Source organism: Pan troglodytes, chromosome 2 (genome assembly GCF_028858775.2).
Source record: "Pan troglodytes isolate AG18354 chromosome 2, NHGRI_mPanTro3-v2.0_pri, whole genome shotgun sequence".
Classification (NCBI taxonomy): domain Eukaryota; kingdom Metazoa; phylum Chordata; class Mammalia; order Primates; family Hominidae; genus Pan; species Pan troglodytes.
This window is the reverse complement of record NC_086015.1, coordinates 117,728,140-117,751,313: the sequence shown is the minus strand read 5'-3', so window position 1 is coordinate 117,751,313 and position 23,174 is coordinate 117,728,140. Positions and strand designations below refer to the sequence as shown.

General features: G+C 38.3%; 1 protein-coding gene across 50 annotated transcripts in view; it reads left to right on the top strand.

The window, feature by feature from the left end:
* The window catches only part of ZBTB20 (zinc finger and BTB domain containing 20), an 830,436-nt gene that overhangs the window by 711,831 nt on the left and 95,431 nt on the right, over positions 1 to 23,174 (top strand). For 2 of the 50 annotated variants that reach the window (XM_063806117.1, XM_054682158.2), the window contains one exon: positions 6,070 to 6,120. The exons of the other annotated variants lie outside the window; for them this stretch is intronic. The gene's annotated coding sequence lies outside the window, so the exon portion shown is untranslated. The remainder of the gene's footprint in view (positions 1 to 6,069; positions 6,121 to 23,174) is intronic. 50 annotated transcript variants of the gene reach the window in all.

The following is a 23,174-nucleotide window of genomic DNA, read 5'->3' as shown; positions in this document are numbered from 1 at the left end:
CTGACTTGAGCTTAGACGTGGTCATGACTTTTAACTTGGCCTCTTTATCAGGCTTCTTACGGGGCAGAAGGAAAATCTTTTTTTTTCTGTTTCCTCGTCTCCCTCATAGGACTGTTGTGTAGTTGAAAAGGACCTATATCTATGTAAAACTATTTTAATTCCTAGAGTAACATAATATCAGATTCATAATGTCAGATTGAAGAAGCTTTGGCATCCCAGCACACCAAATGGTTTTGTACACCCTGTTTCAAGTTTATCCATGGACCTGAGGGGTGCGGAGTTTATTACTCTAAGCTTTTAGGTTAGGTTTGTATGATCTGTACCAGCTACATTAACCTTGACCTCAGTCCAAATGAGGTAGCTGATTTAATATGTCCTCTCCAGTCACACAAAAGCTTCACCATTACTCTCCGACCTGATTAGATGCTAAATTTCATCCACACAAAATGATCTGGAACCAGTCGTTTTGGTGTTAGGTCACAGGAAGTGATACCAAAGAATTCCAAAATAAATACATTATTCCAGTTTTCCTTTGGTTCTTCCTCAAAAAGTCTGTCTCACAGCAGGCTCAGAGAGCCAGTCCCTCCTCAGCTAGACATTCTGTTGAGTCATGTTTACTGTCCCCCTCAGAAAGGTTCCAAAAGCAAATGCAAGAGGTTGCCGAATGCAGGGACATGTGGCGTGCATGCTACTGAAGTGAGAGGCATAGCACACACCTGCTTTTTGGCTGTGGCAGGCCATCTTGACTGTGCCATGCCACAAGTTAGCATTTTGGATGAGCAATTGCCATTCTGTTGTTTTCTTCTCAACACATGGTGTTCAAAAACAGTTAAAAGAAAACTGTACCCATTTGCTCATCCCAGAAATCTAAAATTTCAAAGAAGCATGCCAAATTAATTTTCACATAATATTTTCCAAGCTTTTTCTTTGCACTGAGAAATGGTATTTCACTTTTTGAACTCTTGGTGTCCTGGCCTGAGGTAAATGGGTACAGTTTCTCTTTAAATGGCATTAAACATATCAAAGCAGGATTATATCTGTCACTGTCTTTTTTTTTTTTTTCTAATGGAATCAAAATCCTTCAGGGAGTGTCCCAAATCCACATTAATGTCTTTGAGTGCTAATGTTTCCACTGGGACTTTTACATTAGCAAAATATAAGTGTGTGGTTTTCCCCCCTCTCTCTGCTGTCTGTATAAGAAGGAGACAACTGCACATCCGTTATTCTCCATGGCCTTCAGCTAACCCATGTTAAGGTGGTAAAAGATGACTAGAGATTTTTGGTGCTAATGTTTCCTTTTCTACCCTTTCACTCCTTTGTGCCACTTGACCGAAAAGCTACTGTGAATGCTGTTTCCAACATGGACAAATCTTTGGAATCCCAGCCATGAATCTTTGAAATCCCAGCATTTGGTCTGTTAAACAGACCAAACTGCAGTAGCTGTCAATGCTGTTTTTACCTTTGGTTCTGATTGTGGAAAAATTAGACAAATACCCAGAACTTTAGGATCTCACTATAGATATTTTTGTCATTAATATTGGGGTATGAGTCATGTGTCCTTTTTATTGTTGGTGGATACACTTCCTGTCTACCTTAATCCCTCTTTTTTTGTTCTTTAGCAAAGCAGTTCAAATGGTATTTTGTCAACTCTTGTTTATCAAGTGTCAGTGAAAGACTACAATGTCATAAATAGAAAATAATTGTAAATAATAAATAACTTTAACATAATGAATCATTAGCTATCATAGTACATTTAATCTTAGAATGCACCTTTTTCTTGCATTTGAACATGCTCTGGAAAATTACATTATTTCTTGAATAATCGTTTTTATACGTAATGTAGAAGGGGCTAGAAAGCTCTGCAATATCCGTCTCTGACCCCCTTCCAGAGTTTTTCTTCTTTTAGCACCATCCTGCCTACTGAGGGTTTTAGTTCTGGAGCTGATAGAGACTCTTCATCCATGGAGAGCTGGGAGGTGCCTTGCTCTTGAGGCTCACCCTTTTCATCGTTTCACTTTCTGGAGCACTCTGGAAGACTACACTACTTCCTTAGACCCTCTTCCTATCCTTCCTCCTTCTTCTTCTGTACTTTTTCCTGCTTTTTCTGTTTTTCGTTTTCTTTTCCTATCCCGCGTGAAACTAGAACGTGAACTGGGGTGTATGTTTGTGTGGATGGAGGGGCACAGGGAGGAGGGGACTCTCCAAATGCCCCAGCTTAGCACGAGGAGAAACTCCATGTTTTCATTTAAACAACCTTTCCCCACATCTAGGCCTTCATATATGAGAGAAAAATTCACTTGTTTTCCTTTCCACACTTTACAGAAAACAAGGTAAGTAGAGGCAGTGAGAATGCCAACCCTGGAGTAAAAATGAAGCAGACTATGTGCTCACCTTTAAATATTTTTAAGGATAAAACCCTATTTACTGGCAGTTAACAGGGAATTCACTGTGCCAGGTTTTTGTAGGAGCAGTGCATGATGTTCCCTGGCACTGAAAGAGTTTAGAGGGTATTTTTTATGTTTTTAGCATTAATTTTTGCATGATAACTTTGCAACATCAGGTAAATTGTCTTCTAAAATTAAAAAAATACATGAGTGATTTGAATTTTCTACATTAATATTCTATGGTGGATCCAAATGTTAGTTTGCTCATGCTCATATATTTAAACATCAAGGTGGCAGAAAATGTGTGTTTATATTTGAATTAATTGGGCACATAACTTAGCATCATATAGTAGATATTCAATAAAAAGACTGCCAGTGGCATTCATTGTTGTTTCATTTTTGGGTTTCTCCCTTAGCAGGCTTATAGGCTTTGTAGATGGACAAACTTGGATCCAAATATGAGTGCCATAAATTACTTTCTAGCTTTGTATGTCTGCTCAAAACACAATCTTGCTGTGCCTCAGTTTCTTTACCAGAAGAAATGGAAACAATCTCTGCTCTGGGAGATGTTTATGAGAATTAAATGAGATAATTTGTGTAAAGAACCTAGCATAGTACTGAAATGTAGTAGGCACTCACATGTTATCTTTCTCCTTTCTTCTTTTTAAGAGAAATGCTTGGGTAATATGATCACTTCTTTACTACTGGTGATTTTTCTCCATAACCAGATTACTTAAACTAATTGTATTCATTAGGTTTTAGCTACTCAATTTTTGTTCATCTCAAAGGAAATCATTGTGCTTTGCCATATACTAAAATATAACTGTAAGGGAAATGACTTGGAGATTAAGTACAGTCATCCCTTGATATCCAATCAGCAGGGCACTGGTTCCAGGACACCCCATCCCACCCCAACCCACCACACAGATACCGAAATCAACAAATGCTCAAGTCCCTAATATAAAATGGGATAGTATTTGCATATAACCCATGCACATCCTTCCGTGTACTTTAAATCATCTCTAAATTACTTATAATACCTAATGAAATGTAAGGTCTATGTAAATAGCTGTTATACTGCACTGTTTCTTTGTGTTATTTTTCATTGTTGTATCATTATTTTTTATTGGAGGGTTTTTTTTTCCAAATATTTTCCATTTGCAGATGTAGAACCCATGGATACGGAGGGCCAGGGGTCTGACTACAAATGTGTTAGATCTGAAAGAAGCATGACTTAGCAACGTTCTCTGCCTTATTCTTAGTTTCATCCCCATCCTCAACCTCAATACCCTCTCAGAGACTGGGCAGAAGGAGAGCAGCAATGCCTAGAGAGCTCTGTTTCTGAGCTACCGAGTTAGGGCATTGAATTTAGGATGGATTCTAAAGGGAAAAAAACATCCAAATGCACAGAATAGCTGAAATCCAATCTTTAGATGCGGGGTACCAGAAACATTCCAGATTATTTCCAGTGTCTAACTAAAATATAATGCAGAGTTTATGCCTTCTCTCAAGATTCAAAATTAATGATTATGATTTGTATTAATCCAATAGGAATTAGTTTGACTACTTGATTATTTAAGAGGTTGTATTGTAGATATAAAACAACTATACTGTTAACTCTTTTTGAAACAGCACGAACTATGTCTAATCGTACTTTTTTACTTTTATACTTGCACACAGAGTTCAGTAACTGTTTGTTCACTGAACAAATGAATCTAGTCTGTGGCTTCTTGACCATGGTAGTAAAAATGCTACAACACCGGTCCTGTTTTTACTACCCAGCAATATATTGTGTACAGACTTATCTATATCTATAGATCTCTCCCCCTGTATCTTTTTTTGTATATATATATAATTGTTTAAATAAAAGGCCTTGAAGGACCCAGTTCCACTGGATTCCTCATAGCCCCAAATCTATCTGTAAATTCATTACTGCTAGAATTGCCAACTACAGAATTAACTTCTGTGACCATTGGCAAGTCCTCAGTTTCCTCATTTACAAAATGACTAAAAGATCACTAAGGTAAAAAACACTTCCCACTCCAGAATTTGATTCTTTCTCTCTAGTGAGAAGTCATATCTTTTTGAGAGGTATCCTATTGTTTGAACTTAGCACAAGTTTTTTCCTTGATGCAAGAATCACAAATGAAATTATTTGTATTCTACTAGGGGCTGGGGACTTGTACTTGCTTTTAAAACTGTTTCAGGACAACCATTGAGATAGGTGTCTTTTCATTTCTGTTACTTACTTAGACACTGGGACTCAACATGGTGGGGGCAGCCAGACCTCCACAGGAGCCTGCCAGGTTTCTGTCATTCCCCCCACCTACCAAAAAAAGAAAAAGACTAAAATCTACCCAGTTCCCCACTTCTGGGCCCCTTCAGGGCACTTCCTCTTTGGTGCAAATGAGGCCTGTCCCTCCCAGTCTAGCTCCATAGATGCTTTTCTGGTGTGCTTGATATTAATGACATAGTCTGCTTTCGTCAGCCTTACCATTTCTGGAGTGAGGTATTTCTTGGTAGTTTGCATTTTTTTCTTTTAATACCTGCGTATTTAATGTTGTGTCTGATAGAGTCTGATTGTTCCCATTGTGAACGTGGTTTTTAAGTCATTAATATGTTGATTTGGTTCGTAAAAGTGAGAGTAAACTGCCAGTATGGTACAGTACTTTGTTGGGGGGTATGGGGGATTCTCTCTATTTTCTCTTCTTTTTACAAGAAGAAAAAGGCCCCAAATTGTGCCCTTTGGATTATCTTGTTCTCTTTTTACATTTGAATTTCAAAATCCCCTTTAAATGAACAAATCTCAAGGTTTCTATTACAACAGATGCCTTTGGGCATGCCCCCCAGTCCCCGTGACTTTATGGCTGTGGGCATTTCTTCCTTTCAGCTCTTTGTGAATATTCTGTGTCCCTGGCCCTCTCTCAGAGTCACATTGACATTCAAACAATAACCTCTCCCTTAGTTGGTGCTCCTTGATTGCCAAAACGAGTGCTCTGCCTCTACTGCTTTACCTCTGTTAACAATCATTCTCCACGTTTCTGAAGAAAAAGAAAGTCTTAACATTTAATTTCTTATTACACGATACATTTTGATTAACACCCAAGTATTAGATGTTGGTGAGTGCTGAGGGGAAGACCCAGACAGCAGACACCAAATCTTATTTTTGGAGACTATTTACAGTATAAATGTGTAGTACTTGGGGGTGGGCAAGTCTTGCACATTTGAATAAAAGAGGAACAGAGTTGTTGTCTCATCTGTGTCAGGACCTTCTCCTCTTCGGTCTGCATTGCAGTCCTGCTTTGGCTTAATTAATCCATTAAGCTCTATCTTAACCCTAGTCAGTAATGATCGAGGGGCTCACCGGAGCCATCTAGAATGGGAGAAATTAGATGGATAATGATTTTTGTGCTGATGATGTGTTCTGTCTTTTTATATAGTTGATCCCGTGAGGGACATATTTCTTTGGTGTATTCCTGCTGATGTTCTCAAGACAGATATATTACAGAGAAATAAATCAGACTATGAGACTTTGCTAGTGTCTACTTCTTGATGTGTAAATTTAACGTTTTAAAATCAAAGCTGTTTTTAAAAATATAGTTTTATGAATATAATATTAAACAATCAAGAGGGTGAGAGAAATTTGGGAAACTCTCATTTTGGTATTATTTCTTGTTACACTCAGATGCTGCTATGGAATATTTATGTTCATAGTCTTCTGATTCCTTCCTCCTCTGTGAGTAAACTGTTTAAGATGGTTCCTCCTCAATTCAATTCAACAAGTGTGTGTTTAGTGATACCTATCATGTGCATAGCGGTTGACAGTTCTCAAAAAGCATGAGACTTAAATGGCTTTATATATATTAAAGTAACAAAATGGGGCTTTTTTCATTTTTGTTTTTTATACCAATTTGAAATCAAGACTTAAAAGTTGCAAGGCAATAAATAAACTGTATTAAATACCATATTTTGCTGCCATCAAAATAATTTATAAACAACTACAATACACAATTGAAAATATAATTTTTTTCTGAAATGTGTGGAAAGGTGGGTGGAGTGGTTCTTACCTTGTTTTAGAGGGTTAACAGTTGGCTGGTAATCATCTTGGAAATCTCTCTGGCATAAGTGAGGTTTAAGTTATCATCTGAATGAAGGAAAGATGTTCTTCAGTGCATGAGGGATTATTCCATAGATGCAGGCTTATGTGGAAAAAGTTCAGAGATGGAGAGGGTGTATTCTCATCGGAAAGAAGCCAGAAGACAAAAGCGACTTGCTGTGTGGATTAAGGTGGGCCTTAGTGGCACCGGATGCTGACAGATTAGACAAGCAGACCTACAGGGGGCTTTCAGTGCTGGGAGTCTAGAATTCACAATTGATCTGAAGTAGGGTAGAAAGCCACTGGAGGACTAAAGAGGGAACTGTGACAGTCAAACCATTGAGAATATGTTTGGAGTGAGGAGGCAATTTTTTTTTTTTTTTTTTTTTGAGATGGAGTCTTGCTCTCTCACCCAGGCAGGAGTGCAGTGGCGCGATCTCGGCTCACTACAAGCTCCGCCTCCAGGTTCACGCCATTCTCCTGCCTCAGCCTCCCAAGTAGCTGGGACTACAGGCGCCCGCCACCATGCCCAGCTAATTTTGTTTTTGTATTTTTAATAGAGATGGGGTTTCACCGTGTTAGCCAGGATGGTCTCGATCTCTTGACCTCATGATCCGCCCACCTCGGCCTCCCAAAGTGCTGGGATTACAGGCGTGAGCCACCACACCCGGCTGAGGCGGCAATTTTCATATCCTAGGTACAATGTGATTAGGAGCTGGCCAAGAATATTAGTTTAAAAAGGTATATTTGAGTTAACATCATCATAAGAAAATTTCTAGATTTGATAAGTGGCTCTATGTGAGAAGCAATATATTAAAATGTGAACGTTTAGCAGAAGATTGAGGCATTGGATATATTAGACTGTGGTCATACAGAATTTGCATAGCAGAATGATTTAAAAGGAAAGAGAGAATGCTTTTTATTATTTGGGTTTTGAGGGGCTAGCAGCCATCTAATTAGAGATATTCTGAAGAGAAAGTGTTATCTAAGTTAACTAACTTAGTTAACCCTAACTAAAAGAGGTAGATTATGAGAAAAGATGGATGAGTGCATCAGCCCTTCAGATGCATGAGTATAAGAAGAAAAAACTATGGCCTTAAGATAGTTCTTTGAGGGACAGCATATTTAAGAGTTACAAAAGGAAATATCGAGGAAATAAATGAAGGGAGAAGATTGAGCCAAGATTATAAATTATAGAAGCCAAAGACATAGAAAGAAGTCATTTTGAGCTTTTTAGGGTAAAAAAGCAAAAAAGGGCTAGAAGGAACCCTGCAGGATCGTCTCAGTCAGTATTCAAATTTTGTGTATTGGGAAAAGGAGACCTAGAAGACAGATGTGGTCGAAGTAAGCAGAGACAACGTGTAGAAGAAATAGGACTTCAAGTGCCCCTTCACCTCTGCTATGCTGCCTCAGTGGGGGACTTGTCCAGTCATCTCTTGCAAATGTCATGATTTAAGCAAAGAACAGCTAAATTTGTAGAGGGCCAGGCTGACACAAACTGGCTTTTGTAAATCCATTGCCAAGAGTAAGGGAGAAGGTGATATTAAAATCTCTATCACTGCTTCAGCTGTAAACAGGGTGGTCGGCTGAAGAATTAATGGTTTTGCAAATTTCACAGCGACACCTTGTTGCCTACTAAGTATCAGAATCACGTGCATAAGAGGGCATTCAGATACACAGCTACACAATTATGTAATGGTTTTCAACTTGGTCCTTAATATGGAGGGAAAATTCTAGGGATGTCTGCCAAATTAAAATAATTAAAATTGAACCTAGACTTAATTGATTTAAAAAAAGAAAGAAAGAAAGAAACTGAAGAATCCTTCACTCTGTCCTAAACTGAGAGGCCGGTTTGCTTTACACCTTGACCAGCTTTCTTCAGAATGACAGTAAAAGGACTTGGTCAATGCCATGGTACCGAAGATGTGCCATGCCTTGCTTACTAGATATTTTTAAATTGCTTGTTTTCTTTAGGAAGACCTCCTAAGTTTCACCTAAGTAAAGACCGTAACCTTGAGCCCATGCAAACTACAACTGTAAGATCGTGCAGGGGATGGAGGTTCTGTGCAATTGTGACATGTTGAACGGGGCTCCCCTGCATAATGTGATCCCTGTCTTTAGGAATAGCGCTTTGCTCCCATGTTAATACATTCTGGAAATTGCTCAAGAGGCAGCTTTGGCATTAGAATAGCAACTTTCAAAGCAGTGAACGTCAGCACTTCTATTTCTCCTTCTTTTTGGCGTGCATTACATGAAGCTGGAAGGACTAATTGGCTAAATGAAGGGACTCAGTGTCGCAGAGTTGAAATCCTGGCATGTAAATGGAGAGGTGGGGAGAGACTTTGCATGCATATCTATATGGCCTCCCTTTGTGAATTATCATAATAGAAATGGTTCTGCCCCTTCTCTAGTTTCCCTGCGAGATGAGTTGGGGTGTGAAGTGCATGGCACAGAAATTCACCATGCTTTGTATCTATGATTACTTGCGTCTGTGTGCATCTTTTCCACTCCTAAATTGCATGTTTACCCAAAGTTGCTGAATAATACATTGTTTCAAAAGATGTGTCCCTGAATTAAGGTTGTTATGTGACAATTATAATATGACCGTGTACAGCTGCTAACAACTGTAAAGAAAAATAAAATCAGTAAGTGGCATTTTCAAAAGCAAACAAGGAAATCGCTTATTTGTTTTATAGGTGTTAGATTTACTTCCTTGACCTCTGCCAAGCATTGATAAAGACTGGTCAATAATGGGATCAAACAGTTCACATGAGGTTGGTTCCCTATGACCGTAGTCAACTTAGCATGTGGGATGGCTCAGTCATTGAATCATACACATACATTTTATGAAAGAGTATTTCAAGATAAGCTCTACAGATCATTTTTAACTTTTATGAGAAGCCAAAGCCTAGAACTCTTCTGGTTCACCTGTCCTGCCCTCTAGTAGCATGTTAACTAAATTGTCACAGATAAATAGGGATCAAATGTATTTCATAAAACTTACACTGGGACATCAGAGTACTTCATATGAGGATTTAACATCTCCTGAAGTATGTAAGAATTTTATAACTCAACTCAATCCCTCATACTTCATAAACCCCCTTTTTAAATGTTTAATCTGAGTTATAGGTAAGGAACATCTATTAACACATCATCTTACTAATGACCATTATCAAATTATCTCTTTAATATTTTGGGCAAACAAGGAAGGAAGGTTCTTTGGCCTTTGCTCTGAACCCTTGCTAAGCTTTCCCCGTTTCCATTAAGTATGGAACTTTGAATTCCAAGGTATAAAACACAGGGTGAATGTAAGTCATCCACTTCTTTGTTAACTTTTGTTAACTTCTTTGTTAACTTTTATAAGCATTTTATTTGTAAAGCACATTTTATGCTTAGTTAAGTCTATGAGAGCTGAGCCTGACACACCAGAGTGATGTTCTGTAGTATAAACTCCTTACAGACTAATAATTGTTGATCAGTGAGAAAGTCATTTGAGCTCACTAGGTACCATTGTACAAAATTTTGTGGTTAAAGAGTGTTCCATGGAAGCTTGACAGTGAAAGAGGGAGTTAGTGGCTCAACTGAAAGCTCAGTGAAGTTTAGACATTGGTTAAATCAAATTTGAGAATGCCATATTTGATTTAAAGATTAAATATTAAAATGTTGCCCTTTGATTATGGGAGAAAAGGGCTTGCCTGGGGAAGAACATGGGTAGAGCTAGGCCCTTACTGCCAAATGATGGAAAATACCCTTTCCATGTTGCCTTCTACCCAGGGGGGGTGAAGTAGACTTTGACTACTTTGCCAATCATTGGTCATGCTGCTGTAAAGGTAAAGGTGACTGACCCAAAATATATGTAACACCATTTTTTTCAGTAGCTTATGATATAATTTCATCTCATCCATCAATAAATAAGAACACACAGGTGTCATTCTCCCCAAATGAGAAATGGAAAAATTGAGGCTCTGTAAGGTTCCGTACCTTGCTTAGTGTTACCTAAATAATCAGCGGTTACATCAAAACCAGAACTAAGTTTGATGTCTAGAAGCTACAGAATGTAATTTTCAGGACCAAGTGGAACAAGTTATGTTCAGTTTGATTTTAATGCATTTCAGAATCTGGACAACATCTTACAAAATGTCTGATTATATCCTGTTTTTTCTGTAGATTTCTAGAAAGGGAATTACAATTGGGGGTGCAGGGTAAATCTATTTTCTGACAGTGGTATGCCTTTGCTCTTACAATCTTATCAGCTGAATTGAGGGAAAATTCATATTCCATGTCAAATTCATGTAAGGCGGGTAATGTCCGGTTACAGTATATTCACAAAATATACTTTCTTGCTGTGTGTTCATAAAGTCCTACTTCACAGCCACAAGGTTTGTAGATCTTTGACACAAGAGAAGTGGCAGCAACAACTCCAAAGGGGACTGTGTCCTTTGTTGTCTAAGAGTGGCTTCTAGGTGAGCTTTGAATCCCATTGTGAGAATTCCAGGAGTGTGGAACAAAATAGGAAAGCTATAGACTGAGCAGACGATGTAGTGGTCTAAGTAAAATGTAGTTAGTCTTTCATTTCTCTTCATTTTACCCTCTATCATGCCGTAGTGAGACAGAAGAGCTGATTTAAATAGTGAAAGAATTCTTCTAAACTTCATCTACTTGTGTGTTCAACAGGGCTGGAGGGAGGCTATAAAAGAAAGTCATGGAACAGAGCTATACTTGTGCTTGGTTCATGCCTTGTAGCAGATTAGTCTTTGGGGCCATTCCATGGGAGATTGCACTAAGATACAGCCTGAAACAAAGTGATGTTGAGTGAGAGGGAGAGACAGGGTGGTGTCAACCAGATGAGGGACACTGGAGGAGAGGGAATATTTTCCCTGAAAGGCTCACCACCCACGCAGAGTTTAAAAAAAAAAAATCTGTAGTCTTAAAATGACTTTAATGTCTTATTTTTTCCTTCACCAGGAAATTAACATTCAGAAAGTTATGTTTTTGAATGTGTCCTGATGTATGTCTAAATCAGGAGTACATTTTTATGGCTAGGTTATAAACCCATCATAATAGTGAGGGGTTAAAATGGAATGCCTTCAAAAGATAACCTATACCTACTGCAGGCTTGAAACTCGATTAGCCCAGCTATTAAAACCAGGAGGACAAACTGTTTCTTCCCTGGATTCAAAAGCTGTTAGGCTACGGCATGACCCAGTACAAAAGTTTTCTGAATCTCTCTCCACTTTACAAAACGTCGGCTCATTGCTGCCGTCTGCAGTGAAGCTGTTTACAGCTCTGTGCTAAGTGGAAAGTTCAAATCAATTATTGTCCATTAGAGTTTAGGTATAACTGATGAAATATCCCCAGAGGAGTATTGTAAATGTATCAAGACGTCCTTCCCCATTATAGAAATGGGGACGCATAGTGAATTACTTACCTTCTCTCTTACCCTTAATGCCTCTGAAAGGCTGCTGGGCAGACAGAGCTCATCTTGTCTTGCTGGGCTTTAAAGTGAGAACTTTACCATTTGGTGAACATGCATAGTGAGCTGGCAAAAAGTAAATTTCAACTCTCTAGACTATCCTGTGGACATGAAGGTCTAAGAAACAAAAGATAGGAAAAGCCCTAAGAATTGATTAAAGCCAAAACCCACAAGTTCCCTGGTAATCAAGATATTTTAGAAATATAAGCTTCTTATTAACAATCAAATGAGAAAAGCTTTGACTCCAAGTCTTTAGCAAATGATGGTATGGTTTAATGCCAAATAATTTGTGCTAGGGTGCTTTCTTTCATAAAACTGGTTCTCTAGATTTGTCTGTATCTGGCTTCAGCAGGACAGAAAAGGAGACCCACTGACTTCTCAAGTGCAAGAGAGATAGTTCTAATTTTCCAGAATCTGTTATTCAGTTATAGAATCTAATAGTGACTTCCACCTCATAAAGGCCAGAACTGAGAGGAAGAAGAGGGTCTTATTTGTAATCTTCTATAACATGAGATGGAATAGAAGGCGTTCTACTTCCTTTTAGAGTTGTCTTTACTTATTCCCTTTCCCTAGTTGTGCCCCAGAGCAATCCCTGTGCCCTAGAGACCCTAAGGCTGAAATGCACAGGGACTTGTCTTGACATGGGAAAGACTGGATAGTATTCTTCAGAGTGCTATGATTTTTCAAAAACCAGAGAAGTGTCAGACAAAAGTCAAGGAGACATCATTCTCCTGTATCAACCTTTCCTTCCTGTATGTGCACAGGTGGGCAAGACAACTTTTTATTCGTTCAGCTCCAATGGGTGCCCTACAGGGAAGCACTGGAACATAATTCCAACCCAGACTGCCAGTCGCAATGGGGATAAGAAGCATCTTTAAAATGCAACACTGATTTCTTTGTGTTTCTTTAACACCAAGGATAACTCCAAGGATGTTTCTTTCTGCTGACAGCTCTGTCCGTGGTGCTAAGTAGGAAATTGGCTATATTTCCTCCTTGTGGCCCATACTGCTTACCCCCAGCTCTCCTGGGCTTCCCCATATCTATCTATAGAGATGCTAATTGCTATACAGTAAATCTAGTTGAGATGAAAACAATGCTTCCAGGATATTTATCAAGTTAGATTTTCTTCTAGATCACTCAGGTAATGAGAGTTTTCATGTTGCTTTGTAGCTCTATCTAGATAAGTCTGTTGCTCTTTTTAAGTTTACAAGGAGGAGTCCATTGGGACCTACCTTTCATTACTAAACCAATACTTTTTTACCAAATTATGTACTGTAAAAACTGTCACTAACTCAGAGAGCGATCTGGGCCATGCCCACCCAGTTCCCCTCCCCTCAAGTGTACATCTACTCACATATCACCAGCTTCGAACAATTTATGATATTTAAAGATTTAGCCAATTTATTTCCCACATTCATAATAAGGGCCATTGCCCTGGTGCACTCAGCATGCACACGGTATGTTTCTCTTCTTTCGGATTTCATTTATTCTCTTTGGTATGTCAGTTGTTTTGGCAACGTAGATTGTATAATAGTTTCCTCTTGGTGTTTTAGGAGAATTATTTTATATGCTAAGTGTGAGACTAAAACTTAGTGATTAAAGTCTAAATCCTGTAAAATAATTAAAATTATGCAAAGAGGATGGCCTTCAGATTTGTCCTGTGTCTTAATGACAAAATGCCAAAGAACTGTACAGGTCCCTATCTTTCTTCATTGGGAGTACAGCATCTGGGTGCTACACTTGAAAAGCAGCCTCAATGTGACAGCATTAAATATATACCCACAGTACCAAATGTGTGTTTAGAGTTATTTTCCTGCCCTATTACTATGTGTTTAGTCAGTCCTTTCTCAAATCAGCTTCCCTGTTCTGAAACCCATTTTGCTTGCCCTCTTCTGACTACCAGCCAGCACACCCATAGACTGCTAATATGCTTGCTCAGAGTTAAGGAGCAGTCCTGGTTTTCAAGTTTCTTGTAGCCATTATTTGTGTTCCAAATTATGTTACTGTGTCTGTATTAATTTTCTGTTTCTGAAAGTAAACTCCGTGTATTTCAAGGCAGCACGGTTTCTTTTTTATATTTTCCAGGGAACTGGTGTTTTTAATGTCATGTGAGGACAACATTACACAATGGATCTTTGGCAGGGATACACAGAAATGAATACCGTGTGCGAACAAACATTAAATGGCAGTCTTAATTACAGAGTTTGATTCTGTTGTTTTTAATGCCCTTCAATTTTATAATTTGATGGAAAATGCATCAACACAGCTATTTTCTTTCTACCCTAAATGATTAAAGATTGATATACCCCCAAACCAGTAGCTTGTTAGATCTGGTTAATCAGGTAGGTCTTACATTTCATCCACTAGAGGGCAGTAGGGATACACATCCACACCAACCAATATGTGCAACATATGGTCGATGTGGAAACATAGTAGCCATAGCTTTCCTGTGTATGAAAAATTCCCATTACAGTGTTGCTTCACTTATAATTATATTGAAAGTAAACACTAATTCACAGACGGACTACGCATATTTTATTTCAACATACCCCATTAGTGTTTTGTCTATTCTACTTTAAAATGCCCTGAGTAATGAAACTTCTACTACTTCCCTTGGGAAACTGTATCAAAACCCAACTGTTCTCACTGCTTGATTTTTTTTTTAATATACTCAAGATCTATTAGTCTTTCTTCTAGTTCATTTATAACTCTATTGAAATCTATTCCATTTTTTCTTATGATAAGGCTAGTTTCATTCTGGAAAGCAAATGTTTATTGAGAGCCTATTGTGTGTAAGATATCACTAAGTGAATGTATGGCCACAACTGACAAGGGTTGCAATACAGAATTTGAATAAATTTGCATGACTCAGAAAGCTAAAGAAGAAACTCTCCCAGGTCAAATGTCAGAAGAAAAGTTGGTCTCAGTTCTAAAATGAGTAATAGCCATAAGGCTGTCACAGCTTGGGGAAATGTTTAGTTGTACTTAGATTTCTGTATTGAAATTCAAAGGGTATCAGGAATGCTTGGTAACATCAGATAACACCTAAAGAATTGTGAGGTATGCAGCTAACACATCAGTGGGTTCATGCCAAGCAAATGACCTGGAAGTTTACTAATCAAGGTTGATCCTTCTTCCTTTCACAGCTGATGGCCAGATTAGCCTAGAAGTTTCAGAATCTATACTGAGAATCATTATATGCATTTACGAAGGATAGGAAATGGGTTAGTGAATTTACCCAAGGTGGGCGTACCTTGATTATGTTGCATTGTCTATTTTCTATCATCGACTTTTTGGGTCCAATCTTGGTCACTACACACACTACACAATGGGAAAGCGATCCAAGTTCATGTGCAATACTCTGGTTTGCATCATTAGTTTCTTGGCATATACTTTGATTATTAAGTATCTGAAGGGGAGGGTAGAAGAAATCCAAGCCAAGAAAGTTCCTTTAAGGCTAGAACTCACAATTACACACTTGTTTAAAAGTCCTTTTTTCCTTTACATTAAAGACAGAGCAAGATTTTTTGCTCTATTGAGTATATTCATCTGGAAGGATTTCCATAAGGCTGTCCTGATCACTAAGAGCAATTCCCAGATAGACGTGTATGCAAACAAGAACTGTTCAGACTCCAAGAGCAAAAATTGAACACTGCAGAAATTCCAGAAATGATACTACCTTTTATATTAACGTCCTTTGAGCCTCTGTAGGAAGTAAACTATTCTCCAGAGTTTTTGAAATAAAGCGCTTTCTTTTGCCAATTAAGAGCGCAAGAATGTGGTTTCATAGACTGTGGTTTCATTTTCTTAAGGAAAATAGTAGGGACGGTTACAGAATCTTCATGGAAGTCTACACAATACCATAACCCAGGTTTCTATCACAAACAAAGCTTAGATTTGAAATTTATGTCACCTGTAATAAAGTCCACATGAGTATTTTCTGTGGAAGTAATTAAGTGCAAATGTGCAACAGCCATTTTTGTGTTTTTGTTTGTTTCAAAATACCAGAGGTGATTAGGCCATATTATGAACTAATTACTTACTTAATTTATTTAAGTTGAAACGAGTTTTTGAGTTATACAAGGGCCAGAAACAAGAACTCGTTAATCCATTCTGCACATCACTGAAAAGAACAAAACAAAGAAGTTAACGCCTTTATTTTATTATGTTACAACACACTAATATTTTGAACACTGATGAGGACCCAAGTGGTCAAAACATCTGTATTTGGTAAGAAAATAAAACAAACTCTTTTTTTCCACCACCATTTGGTTCTTTCAGTGGTGTGCTGAAATTCAGAATGAATCACCAAAGGTATTAAAATGGTGTGTCCTTTTTAGTACATTTTCCTATGGCATTTAAAAGATTCTTCAAACATATTTGAAAATAGTAAATAAATAACCTACAAAACTCAATATTTTCTTAAATTTGGAAGTAAACCACATTCATTCCTGGGCTTGGGACTCTATACACCAAGTTTCAAACCGGAGCATATTTTGGTATTTTGATGGTTGAGTTATAACCCCCTGAAAAGAGGGACTGATTATGTGCAGTAAGGACAGCTGCCCATGGAGCTGCAACTGAGCTGCTAAAATAAAGCCAGTGTTTACCTGTCGCTGCTGACCAAGAGATGTGAGACTCAGTAGATCTGTTCTGTAGACCCTAAGAGAAGCTCTGTCAGCACTCTGCGATTGAGTTTCACCGTCTGCGTCTATACTTAGCCAGCTTCTAGAAGGGGAGAAAGTGGGGGATACAATACACTCATGGAAGCAAAACCAAAACCAAACAAAACCCTGTATGTTGCAAGCAAATTGAAAATGTCAGAGAATATTTATGATCCAAGGTTACTTGTTCTAATGTTTGATTCTTTATCTTCCAGGTTCTAATCCCTCTATTTAGTTAGTTGTTTTTTTTTTTTAAGTATTGCTAAGGAATTGAAATTATCATATGTCTGACCACAATGATCAGGTGGTTGATATTATTAAGTGTCTCAATTTTTATTTTCACAAGTTCTTTTATGACTTGATTCTCATTATCTAAAGCAAAATTCTGGCATGTGATTGCCACCTAAATCACTGGGTGTACCATACGTGGGCAAATTCTATGCTCAACTATAGTATTTACAAAGAGGTAGTGGCTCAATCTGTAATACTGGTTAAGTCATTTCCCACCCCTGTAGGAGATGAGGTGACTGCAATGGAAGCAGACTTCTGTTTTTCCATGTGAAAAGTGGAGAGGAAAAAAATATCTGTAATTTTCATATCCCAACTGAATGTTGTAGGGATTTGATGAGCTATTTATGCAATCTTAAAATCAGGGAATTCTCTCAGGATTGGTTATCTCTTTTGGGAAGAGGCTACTGGCAAGAACACTTTCAGGTGATTCAAAGAGTCTGAATAGTAAGATTGTTCTTGTAGCACAACTACTATATGGTGATACCACTGACTGAATGTCAGTGAGACCCACGTTTTAAGTTATTTCGCCCAGGAGTTCAGATGCATTAGTATCAAGCCCCGTGCTCTCTCTTGGCCCCACTCCATTTAAACCTAAATTAGAATCCTTGACTATGAAATAGAGTTTTTCTCTATTCCAAGACATTTATTCATTGAGCAAATATTTATTAAGTACTATGTGCAAAGTATTATATCAGGCCATCTGATTTATATGAAAACTGAATCTCTAATGTTAACCTTATTAAACCTATGTTCTAACCGAGTAAGCCAGCCAAACAAGACACAAAATCAGAACTTTAGATTTGAAAGGAGTCCCACACTTTACAGGTGAAGGCATTTAGGCCTAGACAGTGTAGTGATTTTGTACCACTCAACACATCAAATTTGTATCAAGAGCCAGAACCAGAGTTCAAAGCTGCTGGTCATCAGTCGAAGATGTCTTCCATCCCTATATGCCCCTTCATCAAGTTTTTCTCTGAATCTAGACAGTCATTTCTGACATTTTTCTCTTACTCTCTTTCTTCTTTGGCACTGATAGTTCCTTTAGTTCAGTTAACAATGACATAGCTTTACCAGGTTCAGCAGTGCCACATCCCTATGCCTTGTTTGCAGCGAGATTGTCACATTGGTGTTGAGGGAATGTAAGGAAATTCTGCTTAGAGGATTATTTTGACCTTGTCCTAATGATATCAAACCACATTGATTTTTCATTAGCCAGTGAGAGTCACTATTTGGTCACTATTTGGGTGGTCCCTAGCCAAGGGAACATTTGTAAAAGCTATGAGTTGCCAGTGTTACAGAAACCCATTACATCTGTGGTTAAAATCCTGGGTGGGTGCGGGGGAGCAGCAGAGAAAGGGGAACAAAAATATACAAAAGGAAAGGGAAGAGAACCCCAGAGAAAGGATTATAGATGACTTTACTTTTACCTAGACTTTTAATAAAACTCATAAATAGCTCCTATTCACATGTAAACATATATAATAATTTTATATAAAATATGTAGTATTTTATATACTATCATATAGCATTTTATATTTTATATATTTTATAATTATATTTTATATAAATATATAGTATTTTATGTATTCGTTGTTTCATATAAAAATAACTTTTCCCATTTTACAAGGATAGAAATTAAGATACATGTATTTTGTATTATATTTCAAGGCCACAAATAATTTTGAAAGGTTTGTTACTTTTGTTATGAGGGACACAGACCTCCTAAGATATGTTATCACAGCCTTTAGGCTAGCAACACTCTTGCATTACACAATCTCCTATTACTAAACTTAAATTTTCTTCAAAATGTGGAGAAACAAAGCTCATTCAGATTAAATTAGAGTCTGGGAAAGTAAACTCCGGATTCTTCTCTAATGTTTCTTCTCCTCATCGTGCTTCTCCCCCAACCCAGCTATTTCTTGTGTTTCTCATCTTCCATTTTGATATCCCATTAAACATTAGAGTTACCAAAGCAAGGAGGTTGTTGGAATTCATCATATTCATTCACTTCTTAGATATTACTTCTATTGTAGTACATGAGTTTAGATTAGGAAAACTAAGAATGAGTCTTTAGATTCGTTGATAGAGAAGAGTTTCTGTTAATATACATTATAGTCTGAGGTACTCTATAATAATCCATAGCAGCATGCCTTTACCTCCTCGTGATCTGTTTGCTTCTTTTGTTCCCTCTTAATGAGAGCTGGAGACATCTTTAATGTAAAGCCATAGATGAGCACATGATTTGATGACAAGAAGCTACTGCACACACAGTTTAGATATCAAGGCAAATGAAGAGCAAGACTTCATATCGCTTTAACAGGTTAAATTAGTCATCTTAAGCTGTTAATACATCAGGCTACTGGGCAGAAAACAGCAGCAGTGTGGTAGCAGAGCTTCAGAAGTAGATAATCCTAAATTCAAATCCCAAATCTGCCATTTACCAGCTGTGTGACCTTTGTTATTTACTTTTCGTCTCTGAACTTCCCTGATCCTTACTTCTCTCATCTGTAATATGGAGATGATAATAGTTGCTGCAGAGAAGGAGTGGCATAATACAACTTAGGTAATGTGACATATGTGGCTGCAGGTTCAAGAATTTGTGCACCTTCTGGCCCCAGCAGGCTTAATATCAGCACTATAGTTAGTCCCTACTTTCTTACAAGCATATGATTATAAGAAAAGCCCCTCTGGTTCAGGCTTATGGTCCTTTCAGTTCAGCATTCATTTTCTGATCACAGGGACAGGAAACTGTTATATAAGACACAATTGTCCTTGTTGCTAACTTCAAGAATTAGAGTTATTTTCCTCCAGATAGCCTAGTTTCTCTGAATAACCCACTATGGACTTATCCATGAATTTAGCTAAACCTTTGTGATACTATTTATGTCATCGACCTTTAATGAATTTTATAAGTTGATTGCCTACTGTGTAAAGTAGTTCTTTAGTTTGTCATAAATTGTTTCTTTTGAAAAGTAGTAAGATGACTTCCAGTTCACGTATACTAGAATTTGAAAAAGAAATCCATAGTCAGTTTCCCAGACCTTTTGTTTCTTTATAGACATTTACCATATCCTTGCCTGGATTTTATCATTATAAATAGAAATCTTCATCTTATGTCATGATTATTTTAACTAATACTGAACGTTCTCCTATTCTTTTTATTTATTTATTTTTTGAAGTACTTCATCCAGAAAGTATCCCACCCATGAGTTGCCGTTACCTTTTACTAGAGCTGATCGTAATTTAACTCTCCCCTTCCTCTATCAAAATTACACTTTATGCTCTGGGCTCAAAACAGAATGATCTTAATGTGACTGCAATTGTATTTAAGCCAAAGTTCAGCTTAGAAACAGCTGGCAAAATGTTCAACAAACTGGACCATAGAGGAAGAATCATAACAAAAAGATGTGATTCCGTTTGTAGCAAAGGGAGAAACTTGTCTTAAGGAAAAACTAGAGACTGAAGGTTTTGCTCATTTTGGATATCCTAAAGAAGAAGTAGAAGGCGATGTTTTCTGAGCCAATTTGTTCCACTAAAAGTGACCAGAATCAAGTCTAGGTTGGGCTGGCTGCCCTAGGTTGCAGTTAGAGGTTGGGGCTACTGTTTTGACAATGGCAGCAGAAATCTGTGACCAAAAAAAGCCTAAAACTGCTTGCCTCTGTGTTAGCATCGCTAGCATGAAGTAAGATTTGAACTTTAAATGACTCATTATGAGTGGGTGGCAACCTACTGTGGAGGCAGTCTATGAACCCAAGGTCAGCATCCCAGTGAGAAATCCCTTCAGGTATGAGTGCGCGATACACCCAGTCACACTGAGATGGGAGATCCTTGTCCTCTTCAGCTTTGTCAGAGCATTCCCTGCTTTGTTTCCAATCCTATTTCTGAGGATATTTGGCACACTGCTTGGCTCACACTTGGCACCACTGTCTTCAGAAAATAAATGTCTTACATTTGTACAGTGCTTTATAGAACACTTTCACATAGATTGTCTCAGTTGATCCTCACAACTCTATGGTAACTGTTCATGTTCCCATTTTATGGATGAGGAAAACTGATTGAATTACTTGTGCAAATGGTGTTAGTAAGTTGTAGAGCAGGGACTGGCCTTATGATACTAAGTCTATGTCCTTTCCATGTCACCACCACAAAGATAGCCAGGTCATTTCTGGACATCTTCCTGAAAATATACCTTGTTTCATTTTCCCCTGAATGTACTGCATTATACTTGTTTGTACTGAAGTTGCCCTGACCTCTTGTGGATGACAGCAAGCCTCATGAGATCATCCTGCAGACTTCACCTTTTAATACCCCGAATACTAATAACACAATGTTCTACAACTTCCATATCATGTGGAGATGTTCCGTAAGCCTAGCACCAACCTTGCATCTGGACATTCAGTCTCAGAAGAGGTCATTTATCCCAAACTTTTCTTCTTTTTATAAACTTTCCATATTAAAATCGTCCTTCCACTCCTTAATTTAAATGTGCTTCAATATTATTTTAACAAACTCAGTAGCATCTGTACCTTACATCTTTCTGTACCCTTCCCTCCCTTCTGAGGGAAGAATCCCTGAATGATCCTAGTAAGTTCTGAAAAGCCTTAGCAGGGTAGATAATGGGTAAAGATCATTGTATTTCAGCTCCCTGATCCATTACACCCCTGCCTTTCACCAGCATGCAGAGCGTTGTGTTTTTTTCTAACAGAATAAATTAAATATGAAAGAGAAGGACTAATGTAATTCAAATAAACATGTTAATGACCCTATTTTTCCATTTGGTAACTAGACCGGATGTGGTGGAATGCCAGTTTTTTACTGAGCCTGTAATTTAAAACTTTCAACAAGGACACTTTTTTTCCCTTTTATTTCCATCCTCCATTCCCACCCGCTTTTATTCTTACAGACACTCCTTACTGTCCAATTAGTTTTGGAACATGAAAACTGTCCTCACTGATGCCTGGAGCCATGGGGGACCTGGGATGGTTTCTCTCTGTGGAATGGCTTGTAAGAATCCAGTTTTACTGGTGATGACCCTGCCAGAGCTCTGTGCTGTTGAAGGGTGTGGGGAAGGAGGTGACTGGTGCATCCTGCACCTCCTCTGCACCCCCACTTTGTGTATTTTTGATGTTTTGCATGTACATGTTTGCTGTTCTAGGCAGCACTTCAGCATTCAGATTTGGGAATAGAAGAGCTCTCAGTTTGCTTTTAACCCTGTAAGTAGCCATCCATCCCAGCTACATTTTTTATGAGTCAAAGCCATGTTTTAAGAGCTTGTTATCATCCAAACTAAAACCCTCACTAACTCGATGTGTCCCTGGATGACTCCCTAGTTTATTTCTTCCCTTCCCTCCACTAAGTCAGTTGTCTCCCTATGCACCCCAGGAGTAGCCATTTTCCACAGCGGCCCCCACCTCTCCTCCAGAAAATGGGCGGCTCAAAATGGAGCCCTTCCTCTCCTCCGGACCTCAAATCTGCCACCTGTCTGCTCCATTCATCATTAGTTAGCTATAGAGCCTGATTTTTCTCCAAACTGTATGCATTTAATCCCTGATTTCTTCCTCACCCCCACGATGTGACATCCTTTCAGCATTTTACCTGCTGGAACCAGCGCTCTCTTGTTTCTTTTACTGTGGTCACTTGCTAGAGTTTGAAGGAAAACTTTTTGATGTGAACACATTTCAGTTTTTTTCCAATTTACACTGGAGAGAGGAATGAAGGGGAGAGGGGGCTCTGGCCCTGTTACTTCCTGTTTGTTTTTGTTCTGGAGAATGCAGACCATCTGTGTCTCTCAGAAGCTATTCTTCTACAGCCACCGTGCTGAGGCTGATATTTAATTTCTTAGTTTTCCCCTCGTTTCTCTCTAATTTCCTTTTCCTCTTCCAAAAACTCCTAAGCCCCTCATTAAATCTTTCTTCCTGAATTTTCTTATCTTAATAGTACCTCTGGATACGGTTCTGTCCCCATTAAGGCCAGAATTTCAAATTAAGTAAATGATAATTGGAGAGAGAAAACAGGAGAGAAGGGAACAAGGCATCAGTAAGCAAACAGAAAAAAAAAAGTGGGTTGACTTTTTAAACATGGAGTTCGCTGATTCTCAGAGCCACTTCCCATGTCCTGGCATCCATTGTTCAGCTGATAACCTGTTAGATGGACCTTGTCTTTCTCAGAAGAAACATCTGCTGGATGTTGGGTCTCTCTCTGAGTTGCCTGAGAAAGTCCCTCCCTAATTTATTTTTCCTACCACACAGACTTCGATAAAGGTTATA